Below are 16,860 nucleotides of genomic sequence, written 5' to 3'. Positions count from 1 at the left end.
CATAGTCTTTGTCCTCCTAGTGATCAGAAAAATTACCTCATCTGGATTATAAAATCTATTTCCAACCTCTGAAGAACTCACATCCAAAACTCTCCCGAAAGATACCAAACACAACAAATTTGCCATCTTACCTGACAACTGCTTTAAACTCTAAAACCAATTCATTGGCCGACCTTCGAATAAATGAAGACGTAAACTCGCATCCCACATACAACTGTACCTGGGTCTAGGTGGTCTCTTCTACTTTAAACCCTTCATCACTCTACAAACCAGAGGCTCTCTACCTTTAGATCAAACTCCTACCAAACCAGACCTATAACAATTTATAGTTCTGTAAGTTAAACCTTTTTAAAATAAGATCAATAAAAAATCGATACCTCAATGGTAGATGCTTCCACGGGAGCCAAACCCCTTTCCGTGCACCAACACACCCATCTTTTCCATCCACCAATAGACCCATCTTTTCCATGCACCAACATGTCTGTTACTTGTTTCTGGTGCCCACAATTCTCTGAGTAACTCCTGAGCCGGCTGAGAAAGTCCTGCAAACGGCACTCCTCCCCTGAAATCCTCCAAACAAGGTGGCTGAAAGCCCCTCCCACAAACAAGGATGTAAAAAAAACCTCTGGCCCTAAAAGTACATCCTCTGACTCTGGAATTAAAAAGGGTTCCTATATTGCCTTCTCCAACAAACCTGGAAACCAAGCTTGCCCCGCCCCAAAAGGCATCAAAAGAATTATTTGACCTCGCTGTCTCCTCATCATCGAGAACACTCTCACTGCAGATGGAGGAGAAGCATAACCCCGTACCTTCCTCCAATCCTGCTGAAAAGCATCCGCCTCCTCTGCTAGAGGATCCGGTCTCCAACTGTAAGAAAGGCTTAACTGGAACATTAGTCTTGATGCAAACAAATTCACCACTAGTGAACCCCAAACCTGAAGTATTATCCGGAATATTTGCACATTTAACTTCCAATCGCTGAAATCCCTGCGATATCTGGAAATCCAGTCTGCCACCAAATTGTCCTGCCCTAGGAAATACTCTGCCTGCAATCCAATCTTTTGTTCTAGACAATAACTCTTCGATCAGCCTCCCCCCAAGGATTTTATATACTGAACCACTGAGACATTGCCCATCTTCAGTAAAACATTCAAGTTCCTCAACTTTTTTCCAAAATTTTGCGGAGCAAACAGACCTTCTTTCGTTTCCATACCATTATGTGTCAAATTCTCCTCCAAAGACCATCTCCTACCAGTCTCTTGATGCTTCGAACACACCCTCCAACCAAAGAGGCTCGCATCTATTTCCAGCACAAAATCTGGGCATACACCAAAAATTGCACGGCCATTCCAGACCTTTCCAACCACTGTACCAATTCCTCTCGAGTGTTCTCTGATAGAAAAACCTGATCTCCATAACACAAGCCTTTCCTTAAAGCCTTTGTCTTTAATCTTGGCAAAGCTCTGTAATGAAGCGACCCGGGAAAACTGCCTGAATTGAAGTAAACAAGTAAATCCCTCTCGCCAGAGCCCTCAAAGTAACACTGTCTTTCTTCAATAACCTATGACTTCCAATTTTAACTTTATCACCATTTTCCGGCAGACTCAGAGTCTTTTCTGTCGTATTCACCATGAAACCCAAAACCTCCAAACACTGACTGGGCACCAGCACTGACCTTTCTGTCTTGATCAGAATCCCCAGTCTGTCCAAAAGATCTATAGCCACAAGCAGCTGCTCTTTCAATTCCTCCTGACTCTGTGACATAATTAAAAAATCATCCAGATACATGATCATTCTTATATCTCTCTCCCTGAGGACCTTCGCCACTTGTATCAGGACCTTTGTAAAACACCAAGGTGCTGACACCAACCTAAATAGAAGGCATGCAAGCTGATATAGAACTCTTAACCACCTGAACTGAAGAAACACGCAACTCTATTCCGCTATTGGAATCGTAAAATACTCATCCTTCAGATCCAATTTCACGAACCAGTCGATCTCCTGCAAAAAACCTCTTAATAGATAGATCCCATCCATCTTGAAATGCCTGTAAATGAAAAATTGATTCAATTCTCTCAAATTGATCATAAGCCTTCAATCTTTGTCTTTCTTTCTGACCCAAAATATTGTTCTCCCAAATCCCCGATCTTCCTCGGACACTCTCTCTATAACTCAAAAACACATCCTTGAACTGTAAGAAGAACCCACAGATCCTTTGTTAAAAACCTTCCAATTGTTCACAAACCACCTTAATCTTCACCCTACCTTTCTTAGTATAAAACCAAAAGCATTCTTCAAACTTACCCTGAAATCCTTGAGCAAACTGTGCTCTTCTCTTGACTGGCGTGTCCTGCCTGTTCTTCCTCTCTGGGGATAAACAACCCTTGCAAACTGAAAACCTCGGAATGTCTCACACTCCTGGGACTGATACTAGGACCTTGTAAATGATCGGCCAGGGAATCGGCCCAGGCCCCCAGCCCGGTCCGATCAAAAACACTTCTGCCAAACACTCTTCTCAAAGAGGAATGTGCATTGCCTAGACTGGTGAAGGCGAAGACGCTTCCTGACCCCCTTCATCAATTCTTTCTCAAAAAAATAACCCTCAGTGTCCTCAGGAGGCTCTTTTTTGGCAAACTCTCCCAGCTTGGGACTTATCCTCATCAAGACCGTCTTGCGTCTTTCAGCCATAATTTTAGCATTTGTATTTCCGAAGAAACAAACTGCTCTCTGCGACCATCCACGCTCGAACTCATTGTCTACCTGTACAGACTTCATCCTTGCTTCCGCTGCCATGGCCAAAATTCTGGCTAAGGGTTCCAATATATCCAGCAAACGATTCTGACACTGCTTCAGTGCCCTTTCCAAATCAAATCAGGTGTGACACAAGTTTTATGCTCAACAACCAGCCAAGAGCAGTTCGCCCTCATCACAGCCTGGCCTCCTTCTCTAAAGGTCTCCTAACCCATATTTTCAAAACATCTGCCACATGTGGAAGTGGCCACCAGCCTGCACTCTGGGATGCCTTATCATCTCAGGACTGAACATATCCTGTCTTGAGGATCTTTAACTCTCCCTTTTTCCTTTCCTTCCTTCTATATTTTGCCCACATCCATATCCCATCCCCACCGAAACCAGGAAGACGGTCACCCAGGCACTTGTCACCAGCTGACTAGACTACGGAAACACCCTCTACACCGGAACCACAGCCAAACTGCAGAAAAGACTCCAACGCATCCAGAACGCCTCCGCACGACTCATCCTGGACATCCCACGCCACAGCCTCATCTCCGGACACCTGAGAGACCTGCACTGGCTCCCCGTCAACAAGAGAATCACGTTCCAACTCCTCACCCACGCACACAAGGCCCTCCACGACCTGGGCCCCAAGTACCTCAACGACCGCCTGACCTTCTACACTCCCACCCGCCAACTACGATCGACCAACCACGTCCTCGCCGCCGTACCATGCATCCGAAGAGCCACCATGGGAGGAAGATCCTTCTCCTACCTGACAGCCAAGACCTGGAATTCCCTCCCCATCCACCTCCGTCTTACCCACGACCACCTCTCTTTCAGGAAGCAACTCAAAACCTGGCTGTTCGAGCAGTAGCGGGCCCCCCCCCCAAGTGCCTTGAGACCCTCCGGGTGAGTAGCGCGCTATACAAATTTCTTGGTTGATTGATTGATCATCAAAATAATCATCTAAAATGAACTCATCATCATCATCTCTTTAATTCTGACTGAATTCACCTCAATGAACATTTTCAGTTTCATTTGTGCTGCTAAGGACACCATCCTTCATGCCGCATTGGACACCCTTTTCTTTTGTGGCACTCGGCACAGCCTTCTCCTTAGTCAGAAATCTGACACCAACCTCAACATTTTTAGTTTTCCTCCTTCTTTTCCCAAAGCATTTGTCTTTATTTTCATATTCTTCATCTACTGACCAAAATTCAATTCTTTTTCTCTTAAAACATTCTCAAAAGCCTCCTTTACAGATGTTCTGACTTCCTCGTGCACCAACTTCCTTGAAGAAGCGTTCCCAACACGCGAAGATTCACCTTTCTCTCTCATTTCTTATGATTTTCCTTAAGAAAAAAAGTATGCTTTTCCCCATCTCCTGATAACTCACCCTCTGTAAAAACCTATAAAGAATCTACATTTTTAAAAAAAAATGTATGATACTCTCCACACTACCACTATCCTACCTACACTGCAGACTGTCAAAACACTAAGGGGCAGATTTATGAAGGCCTTGCGCCGCCGGTGCTTCACTTTTTCCCATGTTAAAAATGACGCACTGGCGGCGCAAGGCCTTCATAAATCTCCCCCTAAGGGCCTCATTAGGATGGAGGGCGGACTTTGCCCGCCCACCATCCTCATAGTAATAGGGACCGCCCGCATTAAGGGCGGGGGTCCCGTCCCCAGCATTAGGATGCGCCCGCCACAGTGGCGGGCGCATCCCGCATTCCTACCATTGCGGCGGGCGGTGCACTCAGCATTACCTGCCACAATGGCAGGAAGGCATGCTGGGCACTTTCATGCATGGAACTGCTAGGTGGGTACCCCCATGTGCACCCCCCCCCCCCGAGTCTCTGGGGGCTCGCAACGGGCCTCCGTAGGGATTCTCTGCATGCCAATGCCGCCACGATTGCCCATCCTAATATGGCTGGTGGTGTTTGATAGACACCGCCACCATATTATTCCTTTTCTGCCCCGGCTGCAAGGTGACCAAGGCGGAAAAGCGGCGGACGGTGTTTTTGTCCGCTGAGGCCCCCCCCCCCTTGCCATACTAATATGGGGGGGGGGGGGGGGGGGGGAACGAGTGTGGATGTCGGGCGGATTGCCCCCGCCCGGCTGGCGGTGGCTACCGCTCGACATCGTAATGGGCCCCTAAGAATCAGCTGTTCTGACAGTTGGCCTGAATTAACCATCATCAACATATTTCCAAAAATGTCGGCCCTGTCTTCAATCCACTCTGTACAGCCTTTTGCAAAATGGCCACTATACAACATTATCCCGCACGTGCCCGGGACCACGTCAAGTTCATTAAATATGGACGCCTCCAAGGAGCAAAGTTGTTCCCAAGGCGCCCTCAAAAGCAACACTCGATGCCAGCTGCGCGTGCAAAGGCAGGCTCGCGCAAGTCGGTGCCTTCTAGCCATTGCAGCTGCCGAGCTCAAGCCCGAAGCGGCTGCTCACGCCCCACGGTGACGGTCACTAGAAATGTCATTTCCCAACACAAAGTTCATAAATTAAAATACCTACAGATATACACTGCAAATGGTTACGGATACACTACAAACCCATACATTTGGTCAACGATCACAAAGACACATAACACGTTTCTATAATAATTAGCTTACATATACTCTTATTATTGCCAAAACAAACATGCAGAACACATTCATAATGACTTAATATGAAACATTTGTAATTCTAAACTAAATATATATACCACTGAAAACGCGTCTATTAACAATACTCATCAGCCGAGGAGCAGCAGAGGAAAGAGGAAGATGGCGGCTGCGATGGAGGTTGTGTGGGCTTAGGGGAGGTCTCGTTCTGGAATGTTTGTGTTGGTTCTGTTTACTTTAAAGCGCTGCAATGATAGATACATGCATAACGCCAGCCTCCGGTCCTGACATGGACTTTGAAGGCGCGGTAAGCAGGGGCAGACAGGTGGCTGCTGCATCTGTAGCGATGCTAAGGGAATATTTAAGGTTTCACAATCGAAGAGGTGTGTTGAATATGTACTCTTCCAAGCAGTGAAAGCCCTGCTTTGGCCTACACCACGTTTTGTCAATGGGCATCAGAATATTGAGACATATGTGTTGCAGTGACCTCATTTGCATGTAATATTGAACATGGCTCATTCATCCGTGGGGGTGTCTCTGTTTCTCTACCGGAGCTTCGCGTCCAAGAAGCTTCCGCAGTCGGTTCCAAGACAGACAGACCGAGCCAGTAAACAAAGACGCAGCCCCAAAAACTGCAGCTAGTTCAACAGTAAATATTGAGCATCTGGAAGATTCGACGCAAAAGAGACAGGAAAAGAACCCCCCCCCCCCCCTCTTGATTTCACAATGGAGATGGAATGTGTCTTTCCATATTTCTCGTTTGATACAAATGAGCAGCCATGGTTTGTGGGGATCACAAAAGAAATGAACACTTTACCCATCAGATGAAGTCTTCGTTTCAGGTTATTCCTATTGTCAAAACCACTGGGCTCATGTGATTCTGCAGCTGTTGCATTTACCGCATAAACACGAATTACCGTATTTACCACATAATACACAATCTGCTGCATAATTTCCACGTTTCAGCAGTAAAATGTCATTTGTACCTCATACATATATCCTTTTAAAAGTTTGACATGGTTCTGCACACCAGCAGACGCTTATCAGGAACAAGCAGGGTATCCGAGGGTCTGGAGAACAGGAATTGTATGCTTTCCTTTAAGGATGTGACATACCGACCTAGGGTGACTTCACTTCTTGTGAGGTCACTTCCTGCGAGGCCACGTGCAATGTCACGCGCCGTAACGTCACTCGCCCTGAAGTTGCTTGTATAGTACCTAGCTTGGTTAGACCCCACTAGTGCCCCGATCTGTGTGAAGTGTCTTAGAGGACCGGCGCCCCCCTGCGAGGTCGGCTCTGCAGGGAGTGACTCACGAGCCTCTCTGCACGACCATCACACCACCCAACATAGCAACCGCCCGCACAGACGCGCCTCGAGCCTCTCCGGCGAGGACGTGTGAGAGTACACGCCGTGTGACGCATGGGTGCTTCTAGGATTCAAGAGAAATCAAATAAAAGGAATTAAAGAAAGACAAAGGCTCAGATCCACGAGGCTGCAAGGAAAGCGTCTTCAGTGAGTGTTTGTGAGTCACGAGAGAGTCAAGAAAGAGGCCGCAGAACACTCTTGAGACTTGGCATTCAAGGCACGGGTGTGGCTAGCCAGGGTGCATCGGGTGCAGCCGCACCTGGGTTCAGGGTTCTTCGGGTTTCTGAATCCCAACTATGACTCAAATGTGTTAGTTCCAAAAAGGGGCCACAGGGGGCGGGGGACATTTCCCTGCTTGTACCTGGGCCCTTGCCACCCTTGCTACGCCATCTGAAAAACGTTCCCTGTGTGAAGGAGGGCGGGGCTTGGAGGGGTCAGACTTACAGCTCTAACTGTATAAACAGCCCTTGAGGGGCAAACTTAGAGGGCAAGGATTAGTGCCCATCAAAGGAGCCCCCCCTCTGCCTACAAAATACAAAAACAAAGGCTTCTGAGCCCACCCCCAGCGCCCTGATGAGGGTGTAAAGTGTTTCAGCAAACAAATGGTGGATGGAATGCTGACAATGCAACCACTCGCCCCCAGTCAAGACATCTGGGTTAAATCCATTGTTCTTTAGCTCACTCCACCACCCCAGTTTAGACCCAGCCATATGCAAATCAGTCTAGACTCTGCGCCCAATGGGAACAGTCCAGACCGAACTGCCAGGCCAGCTCCTTCCTGGACCTTAACCAAGCATCCTGGGACCGGTTTCAGGGTATGCCACCCTTCATCAGCCACGCTTGCTTGAACCCAGTGGCACGGAGAGCACGGGACCCACGTCTGGGGATACCCACCACACTTCGGGCGAAAAGTGTTACAGATGTAAAACTTGGCAGCAACTCTGAGGGTGCATAGCCTCAACCTGCACCTGCTCAATTCCAGGTTTCCCAGCTCACCCGGGGCTGACTGCGTGATATCAGCTCCTCAGCGGCCACCATGTGAGGTGGGAATTCTGGGGACATGACTAGAGTGTGTTCATTCTGCATGGATGGTGTATCCGTCTTCTGTGTGAACGGACACTCAGGGCCCAGTTCACAAAGGTAAACTAACAATGTTATGTAACTTCACTACTTCTCAGTATTCACAAGGTCAACTTAGACCAAAAGTCTAACTTTACAAGTCGTAACTTATCTTTGGGAATAACGAAAACTAGTAAAGTTACACAAAACTGTAAGTTTACCTTTGTGAAGCGGGCACTCAGTGAGGGCATTTGAGAGGACATGCTCTGAGTTCAGAATAGCGTCGGGAGCAAAGATCTAAAGTGCCAAGTGAGAGACCCCTCTCTTCAGCCCAGGGCCCGACTCATACACTGGGGCCCTTCGCTCTCATCAACCAGGACTTGGTGAAGATCCTTGGAGTCTGGTTCGGAGACGATGAAGCAGCACAGAGGACATGGGGGAGCAGCTGACAAAGACGAAGCACAAGATGGCGCCCTGGATCCTCAGGAAAGAACACGAGAAGAGAAGATGCGGGTCCTGAGCAATAAACAGTGTCAGTGCTCCCCGACGTCACCCAAGACTGACCAAAGAAACCAAGAACCGCTCAAGACTGACCGGAGAAACCAAGAAACACCGAGCCTGACCGAAGAAACCAAGAAACACCCGAGTCTGACCGGAGAAACCAAGAACCATGCAAGCCTGAGCGGAGAAACCAAGAACCACCCAAGACTGACGAGAGAAACCAAGAACCACCCAAGACTGACCGGAGGAACCAAGAACCACCGAGCCTGACCTTAGAAACCAAGAACCACCCAAGACTGACCGGAGAAACCAAGAACCACCGAGCATGACCGGAGAAACCAAGAACCACACAAGCCTGACCGTAGAAACCAAGAACCACCGAGCCTGACCAGAAAAACCAAGAAACACCCGAGCCTGACCAGAGAAACCAAGAACCATGCAAGCCTGACCGGAGAAACCAAGAACCACTCAAGACTGACCGGAGGAACCAAGAACCATGCAAGCCTGACTGGAGAAACCAAGAACCACCAAGCCTGACCAGAGAAACCAAGAACCACCCAAGACTGACCGGAGGAACCAAGAACCATGCAAGCCTGACCGGAGAAACCAAGAACCACCCAAGACTGACCGGAGAACCCAAGAACCACCCAAGCCTGACCGGAGAAACCAAGAACCACACAAGCCTGATCGTAGAAACGAAGAGCCACCCAAGCCTGATCGGAGAACCCAAGAACCACCCAAGCCTGACGGGAGAAACCAAGAACCGCCCAAGCCTGACCAGAGACACCAAGAACCACTGAGCCTGACTGGAGAAACCTAGAACCACCCGAGCGTGACCGCAGAAACCAAGAACCACAGAGCCTGACCGGAGAAACCAAGAACCACCCGAGCCTGACCGGAGAAACCAAGAGCCGCCAAGCCTGAAAGGAGAAACCAAGAACCACCAAGCCTAACCGGAGAAATCAAGAGCCACCAAAGCCTGACGGGAGAACCAAGAACCACCAGAGCCTGACCGGAGAGCCAAGAACCACCCGAACCTGACCGGAGAAACCAAGACCCACACAAGCCTGACCGGAGAAACCAAGAGCCACCCAAGCCTGAACGGAGAAACCAAGAGCCACCGAGCCTGACTGGAGAAACCAAGAGCCACCCAAGCCTGACAGGAGAAACCAAGAACCATGCAAGCCTGACCAGAGAAACCAAGAACCACCCAAGACTGACAAGAGAAACCAAGAGCCACCCAAGCCTGAACAGAGAAACCAAGAACCACGAGTATGACTGGAGAAACCAAGAGCCACCCCAGCCTGACAGGAGAAACCAAGAACCACTCGAGCCTGACCGGAGAAACTAAGAACCACCCAATCCTGAACCGAGAAACCAAGAACCCGAGCCTGACCAGAGAAACCAAGAACCACCCCAGCCTGACAGGAAAAATCAAGAACCACCGAGCCTGACCGGAAAAAAACAAAACCACACAAGACTGACCAGAGAAACCAAGAGCCACCCAAGACTGACCTGACAAACCAAGAACCACTGAGCCTGACCGGAGAAACCAAGAACCACTTGAGCCTGACCGGAGAAACAAAGAATCACCAAGCCAGACCGGAGAAACCAAGAACTACCCGAGCCTGACTGGAGAAACCAAGAACCACCGAGCCTGACCAGAGAAACCAAGAACCATCTGAACCCGACCGGAGAAACAAAGAACCACCCAAGCCTGACCGGAAACACCAAGAACCACCCAAGCCTGACCAGAGAAACCAAAAAACACTAAAGCCTGACCGGAAAAACCAAGAACTACCCAAGCCTGACCGGAGAAACCAAGAGCTGCCCAAGCCTGACCGGAGAAACCAAGAGCCGCCCAAGACTGACCAGAGAAACTAAGAACCACTCGAGCCTGACCGGAGAAGCCAAGAACCACTCAAGCCTCACTGGAGAAATCAAGAACTGCCCGAGCCTGACCGGCAAAACCAAGAACCACCCAAGACCGACCGGAGAAACCAAAAACCACCCGAGCCTGGCAGGAGAAACCAAGAGCCATCCAAGCCTCACTGGAGAAACCAAGAACCACACAAGCCTGACCGTAGAAACCAAGAACCACCGAGCCTGACCAGAAAAACCAAGAACCACCCGAGCCTGACCAGAGAAACCAAGAACCATGCAAGCCTGACCGGAGAAACCAAGAACCACTCAAGACTGACCGGAGGAACCAAGAACCATGCAAGCCTGACTGGAGAAACCAAGAACCACCGAGCCTGACCAGAGAAACCAAGAACCACCCAAGACTGACCGGAGGAACCAAGAACCATGCAAACCTGACCGGAGAAACCAAGAACCACCCAAGACTGACCGGAGAACCCAAGAACCACCCAAGCCTGACCGGAGAAACCAAGAACCACACAAGCCTGATCGTAGAAACGAAGAGCCACCCAAGCCTGATCGGAGAACCCAAGAACCACCCAAGCCTGACGGGAGAAACCAAGAACCACTGAGCCTGACTGGAGAAACCTAGAACCACCCGAGCGTGACCGCAGAAACCAAGAACCACAGAGCCTGACCGGAGAAACCAAGAACCACCCGAGCCTGACCGCAGAAACCAAGAGCCACCAAGCCTGAAAGGAGAAACCAAGAACCACCAAGCCTGACCGTAGAAATCAAGAGCCACCAAAGCCTGACGGGAGAACCAAGAACCACCAGAGCCTGACCGGAGAGCCAAGAACCACCCGAACCTGACCGGAGAAACCAAGACCCACACAAGCCTGACCGGAGAAACCAAGAGCCACCCAAGCCTGAACGGAGAAACCAAGAGCCACCGAGCCTGACTGGAGAACCCAAGAGCCACCCAAGCCTGACAGGAGAAACCAAGAACCATGCAAGCCTGACCAGAGAAACCAAGAACCACCCAAGACTGACAGGAGAAACCAAGAGCCACCCAAGCCTGAACAGAGAAACCAAGAACCACGAGTATGACTGGAGAAACCAAGAGCCACCCCAGCCTGACAGGAGAAACCAAGAACCACCGAGCCTGACCTTAGAAACCAAGAACCACCCAAGACTGACCGGAGAAACCAAGAACCACCGAGCATGACCGGAGAAACCAAGAACCACACAAGCCTGACCGTAGAAACCAAGAACCACCGAGCCTGACCAGAAAAACCAAGAACCACCCGAGCCTGACCAGAGAAACCAAGAACCATGCAAGCCTGACCGGAGAAACCAAGAACCACTCAAGACTGACCGGAGGAACCAAGAACCATGCAAGCCTGACTGGAGAAACCAAGAACCACCGAGCCTGACCAGAGAAACCAAGAACCACCCAAGACTGACCGGAGGAACCAAGAACCATGCAAGCCTGACCGGAGAAACCAAGAACCACCCAAGACTGACCGGAGAACCCAAGAACCACCCAAGCCTGACCAGAGAAACCAAGAACCACACAAGCCTGATCGTAGAAACGAAGAGCCACCCAAGCCTGATCGGAGAACCCAAGAACCACCCAAGCCTGACGGGAGAAACCAAGAACCGCCCAAGCCTGACCAGAGACACCAAGAACCACTGAGCCTGACTGGAGAAACCTAGAACCACCTGAGCGTGACCGCAGAAACCAAGAACCACAGAGCCTGACCGGAGAAACCAAGAACCACCCGAGCCTGACCGGAGAAACCAAGAGCCACCAAGCCTGAAAGGAGAAACCAAGAACCACCAAGCCTAACCGGAGAAATCAAGAGCCACCAAAGCCTGACGGGAGAACCAAGAACCACCAGAGCCTGACCGGAGAGCCAAGAACCACCCGAACCTGACCGGAGAAAGCAAGACCCACACAAGCCTGACCGGAGAAACCAAGAGCCACCCAAGCCTGAACGGAGAAACCAAGAGCCACCGAGCCTGACTGGAGAAACCAAGAGCCACCCAAGCCTGACAGGAGAAACCAAGAACCATGCAAGCCTGACCAGAGAAACCAAGAACCACCCAAGAGTGACAGGAGAAACCAAGAGCCACCCAAGCCTGAACAGAGAAACCAAGAACCACGAGTATGACTGGAGAAACCAAGAGCCACCCCAGCCTGACAGGAGAAACCAAGAACCACTCGAGCCTGACCGGAGAAACTAAGAACCACCCAATCCTGAACCGAGAAACCAAGAACCCGAGCCTGACCAGAGAAACCAAGAACCACCCCAGCCTGACAGGAAAAATCAAGAACCACCGAGCCTGACCGGAAAAAAACAAAACCACACAAGACTGACCAGAGAAACCAAGAGCCACCCAAGACTGACCTGACAAACCAAGAACCACTGAGCCTGACCGGAGAAACCAAGAACCACTTGAGCCTGACCGGAGAAACAAAGAATCACCAAGCCAGACCGGAGAAACCAAGCACTACCCGAGCCTGACTGGAGAAACCAAGAACCACCGAGCCTGACCAGAGAAACCAAGAACCATCTGAACCCGACCGGAGAAACAAAGAACCACCCAAGCCTGACCGGAAACACCAAGAACCACCCAAGCCTGACCAGAGAAACCAAAAAACACTAAAGCCTGACCGGAAAAACCAAGAACTACCCAAGCCTGACCGGAGAAACCAAGAGCTGCCCAAGCCTGACCGGAGAAACCGAGAGCCGCCCAAGACTGACCAGAGAAACTAAGAACCACTCGAGCCTGACCGGAGAAGCCAAGAACCACTCAAGCCTCACTGGAGAAATCAAGAACTGCCCGAGCCTGACCGGCAAAACCAAGAACCACCCAAGACCGACCGGAGAAACCCAAAACCACCCGAGCCTGGCAGGAGAAACCAAGAGCCATCCAAGCCTCACTGGAGAAACCAAGAACCACACAAGCCTGACCGTAGAAACCAAGAACCACCGAGCCTGACCAGAAAAACCAAGAACCACCCGAGCCTGACCAGAGAAACCAAGAACCATGCAAGCCTGACCGGAGAAACCAAGAACCACTCAAGACTGACCGGAGGAACCAAGAACCATGCAAGCCTGACTGGAGAAACCAAGAACCACCGAGCCTGACCAGAGAAACCAAGAACCACCCAAGACTGACCGGAGGAACCAAGAACCATGCAAGCCTGACCGGAGAAACCAAGAACCACCAAAGACTGACCGGAGAACCCAAGAACCACCCAAGCCTGACCGGAGAAACCAAGAACCACACAAACCTGATCGTAGAAACGAAGAGCCACCCAAGCCTGATCGGAGAACCCAAGAACCACCCAAGCCTGACGGGAGAAACCAAGAACCGCCCAAGCCTGACCAGAGACACCAAGAACCACTGAGCCTGACTGGAGAAACCTAGAACCACCCGAGCGTGACCGCAGAAACCAAGAACCACAGAGCCTGACCGGAGAAACCAAGAACCACCCGAGCCTGACCGGAGAAACCAAGAGCCACCAAGCCTGAAAGGAGAAACCAAGAACCACCAAGCCTGACCGGAGAAATCAAGAGCCACCAAAGCCTGACGGGAGAACCAAGAACCACCAGAGCCTGACCGGAGAGCCAAGAACCACCCGAACCTGACCGGAGAAACCAAGACCCACACAAGCCTGACCGGAGAAACCAAGAGCCACCCAAGCCTGAACGGAGAAACCAAGAGCCACCGAGCCTGACTGGAGAAACTAAGAGCCACCCAAGCCTGACAGGAGAAACCAAGAACCATGCAAGCCTGACCAGAGAAACCAAGAACCACCCAAGACTGACAGGAGAAACCAAGAGCCACCCAAGCCTGAACAGAGAAACCAAGAACCACGAGTATGACTGGAGAAACCAAGAGCCACCCCAGCCTGACAGGAGAAACCAAGAACCACCGAGCCTGACCTTAGAAACCAAGAACCACCCAAGACTGACCGGAGAAACCAAGAACCACCGAGCATGACCGGAGAAACCAAGAACCACACAAGCCTGACCGTAGAAACCAAGAACCACCGAGCCTGACCAGAAAAACCAAGAACCACCCGAGCCTGACCAGAGAAACCAAGAACCATGCAAGCCTGACCGGAGAAACCAAGAACCACTCAAGACTGACCGGAGGAACCAAGAACCATGCAAGCCTGACTGGAGAAACCAAGAACCACCCAAGACTGACCGGAGAAACCAAGAGCCACCCAAGCCTGAACAGAGAAACCAAGAACCACGAGTATGACTGGAGAAACCAAGAGCCACCCCAGCCTGACAGGAGAAACCAAGAACCACTCGAGCCTGACCGGAGAAACTAAGAACCACCCAATCCTGAACCGAGAAACCAAGAACCACCGAGCCTGACCAGAGAAACCAAGAACCACCCCAGCCTGACAGGAGAAATCAAGAACCACCGAGCCTGACCGGAAAAAAACAAAACCACACAAGACTGACCAGAGAAACCAAGAGCCACCCAAGACTGACCTGACAAACCAAGAACCACTGAGCCTGACCGGAGAAACCAAGAACCACTTGAGCCTGACCGGAGAAACAAAGAATCACCAAGCCAGACCGGAGAAACCAAGAACCACCCGAGCCTGACCGGAGAAACCAAGAACCACCCAGCCTGACCAGAGAAACCAAGAACCATCTGAACCCGACCGGAGAAACAAAGAACCACCCAAGCCTGACCGGAAACACCAAGAACCACCCAAGCCTGACCAGAGAAACCAAAAAACACTAAAGCCTGACCGGAGAAACCAAGAACTACCCAAGCCTGACCGGAGAAACCAAGAGCTGCCCAAGCCTGACCGGAGAAACCGAGAGCCGCCCAAGACTGACCAGAGAAACTAAGAACCACTCGAGCCTGACCGGAGAAGCCAAGAACCACTCAAGCCTCACTGGAGAAATCAAGAACTGCCCGAGCCTGACCGGCAAAACCAAGAACCACCCAAGACCGACCGGAGAAACCAAAAACCACCCGAGCCTGGCAGGAGAAACCAAGAGCCATCCAAGCCTCACTGGAGAAACCAAGAACCACCAGAGCCTGACCGGAGAAACCAAAAGCCACCGAGCCTGACCGGAGAAACCAAGAGCCACCCCAGCCTGACTGGAAACACCAAGAACCACCCAAGCCTGACCAGAGAAACCAAAAAACACTAAAGCCTGACCGGAGAAACCAAGAACCACCCGAGCCTGACCGGAGAAACCAAGAACCACCGAGCCTGACCAGAAAAACCAAGAACCATCTGAACCTGACCAGAGAAACAAAGAACCACCCAAGCCTGACCGGAAAAACCAAGACCCACCCAAGCCTGACCAGAGAAACCAAAAAACACTAAAGCCTGACCGGAGAAACCAAGAACTACCCAAGCCTGACCGGAGAAACCAAGAGCTGCCCAAGCCTGACCGGAGAAACCGAGAGCCGCCCAAGACTGACCAGAGAAACTAAGAATCACTCAAGCCTCACTGGAGAAATCAAAAACTGCCCGAGCCTGACCGGCAAAACCAAGAACCACCCAAGACCGACCGGAGAAACCAAAAACCACCCAAGCCTGACCGGAGAAACCAAGAGCCACCCCAGCCTGACCAGAGAAACCAAAAACCACCCAAGCAAGACCGCAGAAACCAATAACCACACAAGCCTAACCGAAGAAACCAAGAACCATCTGAACCTGACTGGAGAAACTAAGAACCACCCAAGCCTGAACGGAGAAACCAAGAACCACCCAAGACTGACCAGAGAAACCAAGAACCACTCGAGCCTGACCGGAGAAACCAAGAACCACTTGAGTTTGACGGGACAAACCAAGAACCACCCAAGACCGACCGGAGCAACCAAGAACAACCCGAGCCTGACCCGAGAAACTAAGAGCCAACAGAGCCTGACCAGAGAAACCAAGGGCCACCTGAGCCTGACTGGAGAAACCAAAAAACACCCGGGCATGACCGGAGAAACCAAGAACCAGCCAAGCCTGACCTTAGAAACCAAGAACCACCCGAGCCTTACCGTAGAAACCCAGAGCCTCCCAAACCTGACAGGAGAAATCAAGAACCATCTGAACCTGACCGGAAAAGCCAAGAAATATTCAAGCCTGATCTGAGAAACCAAGAACCACGCAAGCCTGACTGGAAAAACCAATAACCACAGAGCCTGACTGGAGAAACCAAGAACCACCTTAGCCTGATCGAAGAAACCAAGAACTTGTGGAGAAGTGTGGCTCAGGGGTTAGAGGCGGCAGACCCGGAAGCTGAGATTGGCCCTGGATCAGGGTTCAATTCCCCGCCTCGGCGTGTCTTGGGCTAAAAAATTCCACGGACTCGATAATTCTCGCTCCGGTGCCTTCTCGACTCACGGGTTCACACTCTGCGACTCTGGGCAATAGCTTGCTTAATCTCCACAACGGCCCCTCGCGGCGGGATGCCTGGCTTTCACCTTGTGGATACCCTGCCGGGGTTATCTCACAGGGGAATACCAGGACGGGTTCCCTAAGCAAGCGCTTAGATACAGACCTCGGTCAGTGATTTGCGCTATATAAATACTTGTACAAAAAATACTTGTACAACCCCCCGAGCCTGACCGGAGAAACCAAGAACCACCTGTGCCTGACCGGAGAAACCAAGAACAGCCCACGCCTGCCCAGAGAAACCAAGAACCATGCAAGCCTGACCGGAGAAA

This window comes from Lissotriton vulgaris, chromosome 10, assembly GCF_964263255.1.
Source record: "Lissotriton vulgaris chromosome 10, aLisVul1.2, whole genome shotgun sequence".
In the NCBI taxonomy this organism is placed as follows: domain Eukaryota; kingdom Metazoa; phylum Chordata; class Amphibia; order Caudata; family Salamandridae; genus Lissotriton; species Lissotriton vulgaris.
The sequence above is the reverse complement of the archived record's forward strand: the minus strand, read 5'-3'. Positions refer to the sequence as shown.